Source organism: Sturnus vulgaris, chromosome 4, assembly GCF_052056855.1.
Source record: "Sturnus vulgaris isolate bStuVul1 chromosome 4, bStuVul1.hap1, whole genome shotgun sequence".
Lineage (NCBI taxonomy): Eukaryota > Metazoa > Chordata > Aves > Passeriformes > Sturnidae > Sturnus > Sturnus vulgaris.
In genome coordinates this window covers 36,009,127-36,025,989 of record NC_142246.1, presented here as the reverse complement: position 1 = coordinate 36,025,989, position 16,863 = coordinate 36,009,127, and the positions used below count along the sequence as shown (strand labels likewise).

The 16,863-nt window shown below is 40.6% G+C and overlaps 1 long non-coding RNA gene across 5 annotated transcripts in view; it reads left to right on the top strand.

Moving 5' to 3' along the window:
• The window catches only part of LOC106857720 (uncharacterized), a 38,957-nt gene extending 22,429 nt beyond the window's left edge, over positions 1-16,528 (top strand). For 2 of the 5 annotated variants that reach the window (XR_015803152.1, XR_015803155.1), the window contains 2 exons: positions 1,200-4,006; positions 10,466-16,528. This is a non-coding gene — a long non-coding RNA (uncharacterized LOC106857720). The remainder of the gene's footprint in view (positions 1-1,199; positions 4,007-10,465) is intronic. The other 3 variants (XR_015803156.1, XR_015803154.1, XR_015803153.1) reach the window with 3 other exon arrangements.
• Positions 16,529-16,863: the final 335 nt, after the last annotated feature.

The window sequence follows — 16,863 nt, the reverse complement described above, 5'->3', positions numbered from 1 at the left end:
GGTTCTGGGAATATGCAGGTGCTCTTCTAGTCAGCTCACTTGTATTTAATTTGGTTTGAAGTGTTGCCTCTGGTCAACGGGAGTGACTATGACTTCCTGTGTTGAAAAGCTTTTCACATCCCTTCCCTGTGTAATAAGAGCTGTTCAATAAAATTGCGCTCTTCCTGCCATTACCTTTAAGAGCTGTACTACAGCACATCCAAGGTAGCTCACTATGTTGAAGTCCAAAATTAAAAACAAACAAACAAATTATGTAAAGCCTTATGAAGCTTGTAGTCCTTTGGCATAGCTGTGCTATCTGCAGTTTAGACCTCTGCCTCCTCAATATGAGCATGTTTGGTTAAAATGGGGTCCAAATGATAGATGGAATGGCTACATCATATCTTGGGAAAACATTTAAAAGGGTGTTTTGTTTCTGTGAGCACATTTGGGGTTTGATGTAATAGAGCTTGCAAGAGTTGATATAGAGGAAATTATTGCTTCTCAATAAAATTCTCCATTTTTATTGGCTCACATACAGAGAGTGGCAGCCAGCTGATAAAATACTTGGTGGAATTTTCTTTCCATCTAGCCATGTGCTGCTCTACCGCTATGAAGTGTGTCCTTTTTTTAAATTGGGCAAAATTATGATCATTTGAAAGCATTTTGTTTTATCATACTACTCTTTATGTGGAAGTCTGCATATTTTGTACTTTAACTAAAATGTTGTCTTTTAAACCTGTTGGCCATGACAGTAAAGGAAAAAAATGACCATAAAAATAATAATATAAATCTCTTATCTCTGTCAGAGTCTTACTGGCAAAGTAAGATGTATATTCTGCAAAAGCATTTTTAGCTTTTCACATGCTATTTGGATTCCTTATAGAATGCCTAGTTAAGGAGATATATGTATACATACAAATATACATAATACAACTTTGTAAGACAGAAACTGTAAACAACATTTGCAAAATATTACTTCATCTGGGCCATGAAAATCTAGAAAACAGATCAGCCTTACTATCTTCCCCAAGATAAACACAGACTTCCTCAGAAATTTAAACTCTGCAGCATTACTTGCATTTACAAATAACAATTCCTTAACTTTCCAGAATGGAAATTCTTCCATTTCCTACTCATTTACTTACTGGAAAGTATGAAACATTCTATAACATTAAACTGTAGGGTTTTTTGTTTGTTTTTTTTTTTTTGTTCCCAAGGGGGAATTTGATTCCTAAGTGCTGGGGCCAGAAGAGGACCTATCTGGTGGAGTTTTAGGTGCCTGCTCTCTGGAAAAATTGCCATGCTCTCCATCTTCCCAGGCTGTGCACAGAGAAAGCTGGGTTGCCATAGGAGAGAAGCCCCTATAGCCAGAATTACACAGAACTACCCAGACACAGAGCACCAGGGATCTTAAACATTGTCCCTTCTGTAGTGCTGCAGGAGAGGCTCCCCTCTGCATGGCATGCACAGGTACTTCAGGGGACATCTCCAACAAGGAGGATGAAGAGTCTCTTTTCTACCCAAGACATCAAAGAGCACTCTTCTGGTGGGTAATTGTGAAGGCACCAGAAAACACCATCTGGCAGTTTGCACTATTGCTTTTGAGGAATCGAAGCCTGGCAACAGAGCAGGTTGTGTTTTTTGAGCCTCCTGCAGCATCTTCTCTGAGCACTAATTTCTCTGGATGCTAGTTTCTCTGTCTGGCTAACAAAGCAGCTGAGTCCTCCTGCAATCCTGGCAGATGTAACTGCAGGGAATTGTAAAAATTTTTTAAAAAGCAGGAAGACAGTTGATGTTATAGGGCTCAGCCGAGCAAAGATTGGAGAACCACGGGTTTGTATATAAATAGCAATGTATCACCTGAACTCTGCTTTCCATGCTATTCCTTACCTGCCCTCTGATTTCAGTGACATTTTGGCTAGAATTAAGGAGGGGCTAGGCTCAGCTGAATAAAAACCTGACTATTTGTGGCAAGGCAAATCAGTTCAATGCTGTTCAGATCTGGCCTGATAAGTTGTAGGGGTACCAGGGTACTAAGGCTTTGCTTTCTGGGCAAGCTGCAGCTGAGAAAGGGATCTAACAGTGGTGACTGAAGTGTCTAAGACCAATTCTTGTCTCAGCCCTGTCCACTACTTTTGTACTAGTGATATGCTGAGTCTTTCCACTTCTCTGTCACTGGGAATTTACCAGGTGCCTCAGCTTTCTCATCATTGGTTTGCTGGTCACAGGATGCTCCCTCTGGGAACTTCTGTTAACTAGATTCAAGGTGGAGTGAAAACCACACGAAGATGATAGCAATCATTTTCATATCACTTGATGACTGGTCTGTCCCCATAACCATGGAAGAGGCAAATCCTCTGACTGCTCCTGCAGAGGCTGGAAAAAAGTACAGCAATGGGAGAAAGCCTTAGTCATGAAAACCATTCCTTTTAATGTACAGCATCCTCTCCACAGAAGCCCTGAGGGACACGTTGATGTGTTGGCATGTTTCCAGCTGGTGGGTGTGATTCACCTGACTCACCCCCTGAAGTGTATCCACATAACATCCACACATTATGCACATAAATCAACTTTCACCTGAAGAATGGGAATTCTTTGTTGTCAAATGAATGTGAGCTGTGAATAACCTGCAAAGTGTATTATAGCAGTCCTGAATGGCTGTCAGCTTTCCAGAGAATTACGCTGTTTGTTAGCTGGAAATGTCCCATCATTCAGTTCCTAGAGATTTCCAGGCCTAAAATCTCCTTGTCTGAATTGTCAAACATATCATTGTCACCAGAGACAGCTGGCACAGGAAATAATGCCATGAAAGAATCAAATGATACAGCATTTTTGCAAAACCTTTTACAAATCTGTATTAAAGCCAGCCTTTTATTTCTTATTAAATTAGCATCACATTATGCTGAGATTTTTATGCACTGGTTGAAGAGTTACAGCTAAATGATATTATGAGTCATTAAGGCAATATGCAGCAGCATTGACCCAGACTAGTCTCCCAGTCTTCCAAATCTTATTCATTCCACACTTGGTTTACCACAAAAATGGCTTGCATTGCTGTAAGCTTAAAACAAGAGGACACACTTTTACATCAATTCTCTGTTTCAAATGTGCAGTAATGGTCTAGTTAACAGGAAGCAGATTCAAGCCTGTTCCAGACACTCTGGCAATTAGGCAGATATCAGTTCTCAGTTCTGCCAGAGAGCAGAGTGAAAGGAGATATCCTTTCTCTGGAGCATGGAGAGAACCAATTATGGATCCTAGGAAGTATTTAAATGGAAATACTAGATTTTGAGTATATGAACTGTAATAATGAAATTCATTTCTGTGATTCCCACTGCTGGAAATCACTTCCTAACAGGAAAGTATAAAGAAGATAGAGTCCTCTTCTTGTGTGTGCAGAGCAGAAGGACAACAGGCAACAGACACAAACTAGAAAACAGGAAATCCCAATACAGTATAAAGAGTTGTCAGACCCTGGAGCAGGTTGTAGAATCCTTGTCTTTGGAGATATTGAAAACCTGGTAGGACATGATGTTGACTACTTCAAGCTCTAAAAACCTTCTTTGAGCAGGAGGATGTTCTAGGTGAATGCCTGAAGTCCCTTCCAACCTACGTGTTCCTCAAATTGCATCTGTGCAAGAGCAGTGTGTCCTGCAGCATTGCAGCAGTGGGAGGCTTGTTGCCAGCACCATTCAGTGAAGAAAGGGAAGAAGCAAGGTTGCTTTGAATGGAGTTTTCTGGAATACACCTAAAGAATCTGCTGGAGAGGAAGGGGAGGTGACTTGGTCAGATGGGTGTTGGTTTCTGCGTAACATTGTCGTTTTGGGGAGGGTTTTTTTAAAAAATGTGAATATTTTTATTAATGCACTTATTCTTTTTTTCTGCCTCCTTTAGTGAGGTCTAAACTAGAAATAAACGTATTTCTAATGCGTGTAGTCACAAAGACAAACAACTATGTCAAATACAGTTGGGAAGAAGATCCAGCTACAGCACGAGACCGAATAACTGCTGTGAAAAGACACAGGTGAGACGGCAAGAAGTTGCAAGAAGTGCAAATAGAAGAGACTGCCATAGATGGTAAAGACTTACAGATGGTAAAGATGCTTGTTATTGCCTTTGCATTGCATTTCTACAGTGTTTGCTATAGCAGAGTGCAAGAGCCAATGGCACAGTCACTGAGCAATTGTGTGGTGGTTGCTGTTTGCCACAGAATATCCTGAGTTGGAAGGGATTCGCAAAGGTTATTGAATCCATCTCCTGGCCCTGAACAAAACAGCCCCAAGAGTCACACCATGTGCCCAAGAACTTTGTCCAAAAGCTTCTTGAACTGTGTCAGGCTTGGTGCTGTGACCTCTTCCCTGGGGAGCCCAAACACCCTCTGGATGAAGAACCTTTTCCTGATAGCCAACCAAAATCTCCCCTGACACAACTTCAGGCCATTCCCTCAGGTCCTATCACTGGTCACCACAGAGAAGAAGTCAGTGCTTGTCACTCCTCTTCCCCTCATGAGGAAGTTGTAACTGCAGTGAGGTTTCCCCTCAGTCTCCTCCAGGCTGAATGGACCAAGTGACCACAGCTGCTCCTCATATGGCTTCCCCTCAAGGTCCTTTACCTTTGGACATTCAAATGAAGCCAGCAGATTGTCAGGAAAGTTTGGATAGTAGAACTAGACAATGTGATTCTTTACAGCAATAAGTAGTATTTTAGTAATTGCTGTCAGAGTGAGTTCTAAAAGATGACTTGTGACTGCCCATACAGAGTGTATTTCTTATGTTACTCTTATTGGAAGGAGCCTCAGTTTGAGGCATTGGTGGCATTCTGTGGCTTCGTTGGTGACTGTCATTCATTTCCTCAATAGATTTGGGTTAATATCACTGGCTTGCTTCAAGCAAGCCTTCTTAAAACAACGCTTCTGACAACAACTGAAACACAAAAATAGGCATTTAAAAATTATTATAATCGTAGTAATGTAAAGACCAGTGCTTTCTTCTTTCTTTTTTCCTCAGATTCACATTCACAAGTGTGTAGAGATGTCATTTATGTCCTAGACACATTAATTTCTGATTTTTTCCTTTAACTCTCTTAATTGGAAGAAAGTATGTTGCTGCTGATTTATGAACTCTTCAGAAGTGCCAGGGATCATTTTAAATGTACACAGCTGCTCTGCAGTAGTTTAACTTGGCAGATAGTATTAAACCATTGAATTGTGTCATTTATTTGTGTATGCACACAATAAGTTCCTTGTGCAGGTTCTTCAGAAAAAGTCTCAATGTTGATTCGGAAACGTGGCCTAAAAATAACCTAGCCCCATGATTTATTGTTTTGGTGCTTGTCTCCAAACAGTACATCTAAAATGAAGAATGAGATACCGTGTATACCCCAGATAAGGCAACGGAATGGAAACCATCCGTAAGAGGAGCTATAGACCGAGGTCTGAAATGGAAAAGTTCCCAGGGTGAATGAGCAAGCACGATGGGAATCGACTCGTGTTGCTGGCATTTGGGAATGCTGCAACTTATTTCATTGCTAGGCAAGGGAGAGCATGACGTTGTGTAATGAGAAAGAGCAGCACTCGTGACAGCAGTATCACTGGCTGTAATGGAGTATAAATCAGGGCAGTTTACTCTGTCATTCCATTCAGGGCATCATAAAAGTAACACCTGTCATCTGGAAAAAATCTAAACTCAGAGAATAATATAATGCATTTTGCATGAATGTATAAAATCCTACAGTACCAGAAAATAAAACACTTAGAAATTGAGTCTTTATACTAAGGGGTGACATCTGCAAATATATTCTACTATCAATACTATGTGACTTGATTTATGTCTTAAACTATTCTATGGGGGAAAAAAAAGTAGCAGTATAGATTCTATTATAGCTCTAAAAAATAACTTTTTAGGCCATGATACTAATCTCTTTGATCCACACCATTTAATGTATTGGAAAGCAAAAGAGCTTTCCTTATTTCTCCTTTGGCTGTAAAATGGACTGAAAACAGCCTTCAGGGAATTGTAGATTCAGTTACATCCTCAACAAGAGAACCTAATGGACAGTGTTTAAAGACTGATTGATAGACATCATCTCTTGATGATCATAGCAGAACTTTTTAGGCTGCTGATTGCAAGCACAGACATTCTGGAAAGCAAAATTTATGCCTGCCAGGCTTTTTGCCGTGTTTTGTCTCCTCTTTTCTTTCCTCCCCTCAAACCAGATTTCAGCAGTCAGACCTGGAAGTCAGTAACAATGGCCAAAAATCCCAAGTGAAAGACTATTATCAGCCACGCAAGTTTTGAATATTTTTCTTTGGTAAATGGTCTAAAAGACAGAAATTTAAGATTAAATAGAAGCTTTATTCTAAAGCTCTAGAAAAGGGTAAATTTTTGTACATTGGAAGCTTTAGGAACTATAGGAACTTCAGAAGGTGGGTACAGCATTATTTATTCATTATAAGTCAGTTCTGTCATATGCTACTGTCACAAAATTTCCATGTACTCTGGGTATGTACAACATGGAAAATTAGTGGTTTTCAGGAGGTCATGGAATTCCTGTTGTCTTGTTACGAAGGGCTGTGAAGCATAATTTTTTTTAATCCAGGATCAGTGTTGTCAATGTCTGATGAAATTGAGATGTCAGCCATATTTCCCTTTTTATTCCTTGCCTTCTGAGGTGACAGCTTGGTGCTACATGTGAAGCAGCTGTGGAACCACTCAGCTGCCTTATCCAAGATGTCAATGTAAAGGAGCTCAGACCTTCTCAGGGTGCAAAACTGGGCTAGTGTGCTAGCACTCAGAGTGATAAAGCAGAAGGCATTATCAGTGATCTGAGTAAAGAACCTGAACACTGCTGTCTTCTCTTCTTACACAACCCCAGGACTCAGTGCAAATAAATAAGGCCCATATGCTAGCATTGGATCTCTGCACTATGGCAACTGGGTTGCATGTTTATAAGTTGGTGGGCAGAACACTGGAGAGATCTCTCAGGCCATCTAATTCATTTGAGACTTCTTTGTCCCATTCATCCTTCCCACTAATGTGTATAAAGCACAAATCTGGTCTATGGTGTTTTTCTGACTGCTACTTCTCCATTGCAGTGAGAGTTTGGGGTTTTTTTTTTTCTGGAGTACACGTTGTGCTTTGGAGAAGAGTTTTTTTCTTAAGGCAACAGGAAAGGAAATAAATGTTGATATAAGTAACAGAACAGAGAAAAATGCCTTGGTAGATTGGTGTTTTTTGTTAAATCACCTACTTTTAAGTTGGACTATCATAGTATAAGGCATTTTGGTCAATAATTTTTTTGGGGGGGGGATAATTAATACATTTTTATGTTGACATTGCCCACAATTATCTAATTTTAACCTTAAAGTATAAAAGGAAATGTTGGAAGTGTCCTCTGTGCATCACTTCACTGCCACACAGACCCAGCACAATGAGCAGAACAATAACAATCAGTTTGCTAAAGCTGCAGCTAGAGCCCCACTAATGTACTGGAGAATTAAATATTTATAATTGTTACAAACATAGTGTTTTCAACGCAAACTGATTACTGGGCCAGTGGTTCAGATATTCCATGAATGGTACCTCGCTCTTCATGAGTAAAAGTTGTGTACCACAGTCTCAGGAACAGTCAGCAAACAAGTCCCAGAAATCACCTTTAAACCTGAACAGGACTAAAGTTTATTTTTCTGGCATGTCAGGTTTACAGCATTGGCACTAATGGCACACTGATAATTTGTAGCTAATTGAATAATGCCCTTATTTAGAACTAAATGTTCTGTATTCTATGGACTGACCTGTGATACAGATGTGGTATAGCTATACCATAGACTAGAAAGCACTGCAAAAGTCAATCCTGCAAGAGACCTTGTTTTTGGGTAATTATTCTTAAGGAAAACTCTTCAGAGAAGAGCTAGTTATCTCTCTTCTTCAGTCTCAGAAGGTAGATGACAGTGATACTCCCTTTACCGACGACAAATTCCACTTTCTATCAGTGAAAATCCACATTAACAAGCACAAGAAGGCTTGAAACATCTTTTTCTTATGGACAACCATATGAAGAGGTATATAAGGCACAGGATGTAGCCTTGCTCTTCATAGATCCTTCTGCTTTTTCAGTGGTATGGTCTGAATACCTTTCAGTGTGTTTGAAATGCAAAGGCACGTTTTGCTGCTCTAGCTTGCTTCTAACCTGGTACTGAAGAGGGACACACTTTTGACTGTGATTCCAAAGCCCATCAAATATTCCACTTTCGTTTAAACACCTTTCACCAATCAGAATTAACTGGATAAATTAAAGAAAATATATGCCCTCACATCCTAAAAATTTCGAAAATTCTCTTCTTTGGCCTTTCAAATAACAATAATGATAGTAATTTTAAAATCCCAGCCTTTGCATGAAAACCAACAAAACAAAATATTATTTCTTGTGCAGAAGTGAGAAAAATCAAGTATCCATGTCTGGGAGGGCGTTAATGTTCTAATTTGTGCCAGAGTATATTCCTGGCATTTTATTAGGAAGAATCTGGGGGTTCCAGAGGCAAATAGTAAGACCCTGACCCTAAGAGAATTTTGAAAATACAGTTATGCTGCAGAGACTCTGCCGTGTTCCCCCAGAGATATCAGATGCAGATCAGTGGAGTCAAGCACTCAAATCCTGCCTATCAGCTGGAAGTGTGATCTAGAAAATGATGGAGAAAACCTGTAAGCCAAGCATCAGCTTAGAAATCACAATATCTTCAGATGTTAGGATAAGTAAAAAGTTCTAGTTTGGACAATAAATACTGATAGTCTTAATGTTTTTTAAGATAAGTATTTTAAAGAAGGAAAGAAACCAGTGCAGTTGTCATCCTTGCTGAGCTCCTTGCTTGAGAACCTTATTTCCCTGACCACTAGAAAAAAGCTTTGTCTGCTAAAGGCTGGTTCACTGAGTATTTCTGAATATGGGCATGCAATGTTTTTACAATGAAACATAAAACCAGGCAAAACCCCACCTGGGTTCAGCTTTTTTTAATGAGATGGAAGTTCAGATTTGCGTTTACCAAAGATTGATGATTACTGGAGATAAATTTGTGGTTCAGGCTTGAAATATAATTCTCTGCATGCTAAAACACACATGCATGGCAGATATAAACTATTTAAGTAGGGAACTTGAAATGCTGAACTATTTCTAGAGCAAATACCTCTAAAACCTCATTTTTCCAATTCTCATTTTCTGTTCAACTGTATGTGAGTGGACACGAAATTTCCACAAAATTGGAATTGTGGTAACTACAGATAAAATAAATTGCTCCTCTCTAAAAGCCCTCTCCCAGGTGTGTTTGAAAGGTCAGGTTAGAACCTTCTCAGCATTGCATGGTCTAAATTAGTCCTGAACAAGAATCGTACATTAATCAAAATGAATGAAGATTTTCTTTTAGCTGGAGTGATGAGGCTTGTGGTATGGGAGCAGAAGGATATGATTACTGCTCATCAGGCTATATCCAGACCAAAATCTGCTCTGTTACACTGGTGTAAACCAGAAATAATTCAGCTAGGTATTGGGATTTATAGCACAATGCACCGGAAGTCAGAAACCATTCTTGGAAAAATGTTCTTGGAAATTAACGTCCACTGATCATTTTAACATCAGTATTACTATTGTAACAATAAAAGAATATAACTAATTCAGACACCTGTTTGGTAGGCAGGCTGGACAAACAAATGCAGGTCCATTCAGGGCACTGGAGGGCAGAGGGATTACTCTAAATCTTAAGTGCCACTTTTGGACCCTTTCGGACACTTTCTCAGCTCCAGAAAAACAACTTCTGAATATCCTGCTGCCCCTTCTTCTACTGCTGTGCCTTCCACCATGTCTGCTCAACAAGCCTCTTAGATTTGCTTCACAGAATGGCAAATGACTCAGGCAGTGAAGGTTCAGCAGAAAAGCATCATCTGACAGTCCTTGGGGTGCTTCCCCCAGGATCCAGCACTACAGCCCCAAAGCCATAGAAAACTGGAGGGATTGGAGCTTGATCCACTGCACAGTCCTGAGACACAGGTGAGGGGTTATGGCCTAGTGAGTTAGACAGAGGCCAAATATTGTATTAACACAGCAATTCTGTTTATCAACACTGTGTTGACCAATCACTCTTTCAAAAATTAGAACTCTAACACCTGATGCTCAGTGGTTTTAGATATACAGGTTGGATCACTGTCAGGGCGCAGCTGAAAATTATCTTCTTGAACTACATTTTAGGGAAGGAAAGTCTGTGGAGAGCTGCTGGACTGGGACCAATGGTGCAGTACACCTCATGGGAGGCTATGTAGCTGCACTGGAACACTCTTTGCTTCCCTGAGAGCACAGACCTTCAGTCAGGGAGCCTTCAGCTTCATTATAGCCGGCCAAAGCTTGAGAGGTTATCATCAGAGAAGTTTGCACAGACTCATTTCTGCATAAATATCAGACTTTCACACCCTTCTTGAACCCTCCCGTTGTTTTCTTCCAGGTATTCCCTGCAGGATCTGTGGGTGGAGGAGCTCCTTTGGCAATCTGGCTGTTCCCAGCAGGCAGCAAGAGCCAGCTAACACCTCTGGAGGGACTGGAGTTGTGTTCCCCCATCAAACACTGAGAGTATGTTCTCACCTACAGATCTTCAGCTGTAATGCTGTTCTGCTGGAACTGATGCTGGAGATTAGCAGTATCAAAAAAAAGAGCAGCAAAATCAGATTTGGACAAATCTTATTAGCTATTATTTAATTTATTTGTTTATTGTATCTAGTACCATACACGTGAGCCAGAAGAGTAGAGTGTGTTTTGCAGTGAGACACTCATGCAGGACTGACACAATTATTGAACGTGGCTTTTCATAACAATAACATTAGAAAGAAGTTTAATGAATACAATTCTTTTCTTAAATGTTGCTATAAAGTTAAATGCTGACTTAGCTATAGACAAATAAATCATACATATATGTAATTTATTTTTTATATCTATATCTATATCTATATCTATATCTATATCTATATCTATATCTATATCTATACATATATCTATATCTAATCTATATCTATATCTATATCTATATAATTAGGGAAAACAAGATACAGGCATTCAACAAAATTTGAACTTTCCCTTTTTTTTATGGTTTTGCTCTCATATGATTCCAAAGAGCTGGACATTCCTTTCCCTGTATTTCTGTGAAAGATTATAAAATATAAGTCAATAATCCAGCAATCCTGGATTTAAATTCCTTGTTAAGAAAGTTAATTCTTTATTCTCGAAATAAAATGAAATTAAAGAAAAGCTGTGATGTAAGAATTGCAATAGTAACTGTATTATTCAAGTACTGTCAGCTGCTCTTTTCCCAGGAGCTTTGTGATGCTGAATGTTTCTCAATGGGACTCCTATAACCTGTTCACACGTTTCATTTTGAGCCTTAGCTTTGCAGTTCTTTTTCCTCCTCAGTTAGATTTGAATGGGTTGCTGCTGTTAGTGCAAGTTGTGGGTCACTTCCTAGGCAGCTCTGGAAGCTGAAGATTACCTGCTGATGCACAGAATTTTTACAGAATTAGAATATTCTTATCCTCTAGTATCTTATAGTTTTAGGTATTCTTTTTCTACTGGGGGTTTTATGGTTGCTCCAGAGGAGATGAAAAGAGGTTTGCAGGTGTGAGGAGTAAATATCTTGTGTATCCTGCCCAAGGGCACGGCTGCACACTGGTTAACTTGGATCAATCAACCCAGGATGGCATTGCTGTGACTGTGAGGCTTCATCTGTCTTCTGGGTAGCTGGTTTCCTTCTCCCACAACCCAGCAATCTTTTCTCTTTTTTTTTATAGATAGCACTAAACTTTGTGCTAAGTTCCACAAAATAATCTCCATCTTCTGGACACGTCAACAACTTTCCATTCTCCATCTCTTACTTCATTGTGGCCAAATGCCTTGCAGTAGATGAATAATGGGTTTATTCTTCCTTTGACCATGTACCTTTATGTTATCTCTTGGAATATTTTTGCTTTGCAGGCTGGCACCAAAACAAATTTAAAAACATTAATGGAACTTCAAAATAAGCCACCTACACTTGGAAACCTTGCTAGCAACTTGGTCTGCTTTATTTTGTTCATAATGTATTTTCAGATGTTTATCTTGGAAATGAGAACAGTGGCTGATTCCAGCTTTCATGGCTCTCATCAGTTTATTCATCTAAAAATGACCACGGAAATTCAAATATATTTCTAAGTACAATATTATGGTTCTGCATATCTATTTGGAATGAGGTTGGAGGCATGGCTTCCAAGCAAGCTGACTCTTTGCCTTGGTCCTTACCCTGCCATTTACATGAGTGGAAAAGCAGCATACTGCAACACTCTGGTTGTGGGGTGCACGCCCACTTTGAGCAGGTTCTGGCCCATAACATGTCATCTCAGCAGAGTGGAACTCCTGTGCCAAGTGTAAGGAAAGATAGAAACTCTCCAGAGTCACCCCCTGTCCCCCAGGTACATTTGGGGGAGTTCGGGTCAATGCTGGCTTTGGAGTAAGTCTTGGCCCAATTTCCCATAAATCCCTCAGCATGCTTTTTTCTAGCAGCAAAACCCTTCATTAAACTAGCATTTGAGGGAAGCAGCATACATTACCAGTGTCCTTCCAGAAGTGGAGAGCGACTTGCAGGACTGTTTTTTGGAGGTAAGGACAGAGCTGAGCACGAGCCATCAGATGTGCTGGCTGCTCCATATGCAGCCATCCCTTGGCCAGGAAAAGGTGCTCTGGCTTTGTGCTACCAAAACAGCCTCCTGGGAGACTCCATTTCAATGGCATCTGTGTCCTGAGAGCCAGTGAAAAGAAAGCTGGATCCCCTTCACGAGGTTTTGTTGTTCCCACTGTTACTATGATAATTTTCATATTTTGAATACAGTCCAAGAACATTTTGCATCTTCCCTTTTACTGAAGATATGAACAGCTGTTTGAAAAGAAACTGATAAATAGATGAGATCTTGTGTGTTTTCCAAGTATTCGCTTAACTACAATGAGTGCATTGGGAAAAAGCAGTTTCTGGACTGAGACTTGATTTGTAAATAGCCAAATTATGCAAACACTTGATTTATGGTCCAGTGAGTAGTAATTTATTCAGTATCATGGGACTAGACTGCTAGTCTTGTATTCATTATTGATATACATAGTTAAAGGAAAATTAAGAGAATTTTCTTCAGGAAAGTCTCTGTTCAAAGACAAATCTCAGCCTTGCTTTCTTCCATTTATAATTTATAATTCCCTTGGAAAAACATAATTTTCACCTCGGGTTGATTCTCAACCCTTTCACTTTGGGAACTAGAATTCCGACTGATCTCTGATCTGTGGGGACAAAATTTCATCCATGTATATAGCCAACTTCAGGGGCACAGGTTGTGCTGGTTTTGGCTGGGACAGAGTTAATTTTCTTCATGGAAGCTAGTATAGGGCTGTGTTTTGGATATTTCCTGGAAAGAGTGTTGATAACACAGCAATGTTTTAATTATTTTTGGGCAAGGCTTGCACAGTCAAGGCCTTTTGTGCTCTCATCCCATCGTGACAGTGAGGAGGCTGGGGATGCACAAGGACTTGGGAGGGGATGCAGCCAGGACAGCTGACCTGCACTGACCAAAGGATATTCCAGACCATGTAGTGTCTCAGCAGACAAAGCTGTGGCAAGAAGGAGGAGGAAAGGAGGGACATTTGCAGAGATGGCATTTGTCTTCCCAAAACACTGTTACATGTGATGGGGCCCGGCTTTGCTGGAGAGGGCTGAACACCTGGCTGCCCATGGGAAGGAGTGAATAAATTCCTTGTTTGGCTTTGCTTGTCTGCATAGCTTTTGCTTTATTTATTAAACTGTCTTTATCTCAATCCACAAGTTTTCTCAGTTTTATTCTTCTCACTTCTCCCCCATTCCAACAGGGGCGAGTGGGCAAGTGGCTATGATGCCAGCCAGGATTAAAGCATGATACAGGTATAGAAGAAATCTATTTAATTCCTAATGAGAACTAAGAACTCCTTTCTATCTGTTGTCAAGGAGGTTGTTTCTCCTTCTCCAACAACTAGTCCAGAATGATGTAGTCTTTGAAGAAAAATTCCAGCAGAGGTATTCAATCTGGAGTTATTTGTCAAATTAGGCATGATACTTGTTGGTAAGTAGTAACAAATGGAAAACTTCATGTTACGTGCTAGAAGGAAAAATAGGCTAAATAATTCTTAAGCAATATTCAGATGTCAGGCAGGAAATCCTGCTCACATGGGACTGTATCGTGTTGCACACCTTTCTGGGGCTCTTTACCAAGAAAGGATTTCTGTTTCTTCTTAAAATATTGGAAGGCTTTTAGTAGAGAGGTGAGAGGAGGCCTTTAGCTCTGGTGTCTACTGAGGGCAAACTCAGGCAAGACTCGTATTCCTGTACAATCTGGGGTTGACTGAACTTAGTGAATTTGGGGTGTAGCCTCACTAGAAGTGGACCACCTGAGCCTGACACATCCCAGGGGACTTTTTGGTACGTTCTGCAGCAACATAGATAAAAAAAATGTCTCTGACCCAAATGCACCAGCCAGCCTGTGAGCATCGCCAGGAGATTTTGCTTAGGCCTAAGAACAGGATTTTTGATACCCATAACAGAGAAAGTAAGAGGGTGATACACCAGAGCACCCATATGTTATGTCATGTGAGAGCAGAAGGGGTGCTGTACATGTCTCTGCTGGAGGATGGAGCTCGGTCTGAAAGCAAAAGCTGGCAGGGTACTGAGCTAACCAAACTTTTCTGGGGCTGGGTAGGGTACTTGTGCTGTGATTGGCAGGTGTGGCCCTGCAGGGCTGCTGCCAAGCCCAGCCAGCCAAAGGACAGACTGTGGTTCTTGGAGCTTTACTGCATCTTCAGGGTTCAAATCCTCTCGGGGTGTCAGCAGCACGTGGAAATAAATGTCACAGAGATTTTTTGTGTTGGTTTGCTTTTGACTCAGACAATGGCCCAGGCTTGGATTCCAATTTTAGCCATTGATTCTCAGCCTGCCATGGGGCTCAGGCAGGCAGGGAGGAGCAGGAGGAGCCATCCCAGTCATGGCTGCTGCTGTGTGCCCAATGCCCATCCTGTCTCTGGGCAAGGAACTCAAGGCAGAGAAGGTGAAGCATCCAAGCATGTCAAGCACATCAAGGAGGAGTGGGGATAAAAGGCAAATGGAGGCTAAGCTTTTCAGTCCAACTGTGAGTTGGTGAAGACAGGAAACTTACTCCTTCCCCCTGTGATGATGCATACAGGTTTATTTTACATTAGATAGGAACCTGACTTTCCCCTTGGTTACCACCAGACTGATGATGCCAGCACACTCCTGTCAATTTGGGCAAAAGTTTGGTGTCCCAAACGGCAGAACTGCTGGATTTTAGCTGAGAGTTGGGTGAGTGTCCCAATATCCTGGTCTTTTTGAGATCCTTGTAAGAGGGTGGGCCCTGTCAGGCTGCAGGTAGACCAGACACTGTATTGCTCAGTTCCAGACCCTGTGCTCTGAGCAGGACATTAGGGAAAAAACAACTTACTGAAAATATTTCTGAGTTTCTGGGCTCAACTCACTGCTATCACGGGATGATAAGCATGCTGAGGGTAAGCTTAAGGAGCCAGGACCTTCAAGACATTAACGTCTCAACTAAGTCAAGAAAGGATATTATCAGCACAACCTTTGCTACCTCTGTTAAGACTCTGATTCAGTTATAGACATCTATAATGTAAATGTGTAAATTCAAATGATCCTTTTAGAATCCCTTTAGAGCAATTCGAAAGAAATATGCACTTTTAAGGAGTGGTTAATTTCTCTGAAAAGGACTCAAACAAATGGATGACAGAGATTTGCATCCTAAGAGGAAGGACCCTTAATTGATTACCTTATATCTGTATATGTTTTTTTCCCTGACTTGCTGTGCTGAACATAAATGCTTATAGTAACATTGAGGGGTATGCAATCCATGGGGAATTTAATCTTGAAGCAGTTGCTCAGTTTAAACAGGGCTGCTTAACTAAAGACTTCCCAATATGTTCTAGCAAAGCACCATGTGAAAATCTGTGATTGTAAAGCAATGTGATTATTCAGTGCAAGCCTGGATATAGGCTGAAAATGCAAGATCAAATGCCCATCAATGAGTCAGCTAGACAGCCCAAAGGAACTTTTCACTTCAAATACAGGATTCTTACAGCCTGTTTCCATGGATGTGTGCAGGAAGTTGCACGCCTGCTCTGCCTACGCTTGTAGTTGCTTGACAAGGGTCAGTTCTGGAAGCCATTTAACACCCCAGCAAAGTCACATTCCTCATGTCTCCTTAGATCTCTGCTGTGCATCCTAGAAAGCCAGTCCCTTGATCAGATTTAGTGGCTAACTTTAAACTATTTCCCCCTCCCCTTCCTCTTTCCTTCTTTCCTCCCTTCCCACTTTCCTCCCTTCTCTCCCACCTCTCTTTCTTCTCTTCCCACCTGCCTGCCTCTGTGTAACTCAAATAATTTAAAACAATGTATTCAATTTTTTATTACAAATAAATAAAGGATGGTTCTGGTTCTTTCCCCCGTGCTTCTGTGCAGTATCTATGTCATTCATCCCTGCTGTGTGACTTCTGTTTTTCCTTAAGGGAAGGAAGTTATGTGTCTATGCAGAAACCATTGCATCCATCTTCATAAATAATTTTTATTGAAATAAAGCACATTTTAGCATAGTAACAACCTTAGCATGGAAGGAACCCTATAACGACTTTTTTGTCGGTAAAGGAGCACATTCTAACTTCTAAACATTGGTAATGTAAAAGGGAACAGAGAAAGTACATACTTATTCCCCAAGAGGATATTTAGAAGAATGATGTACAATTAGCAATGCAAATGCAAATAATGTGCAGAAAGGAAAGGTGACAA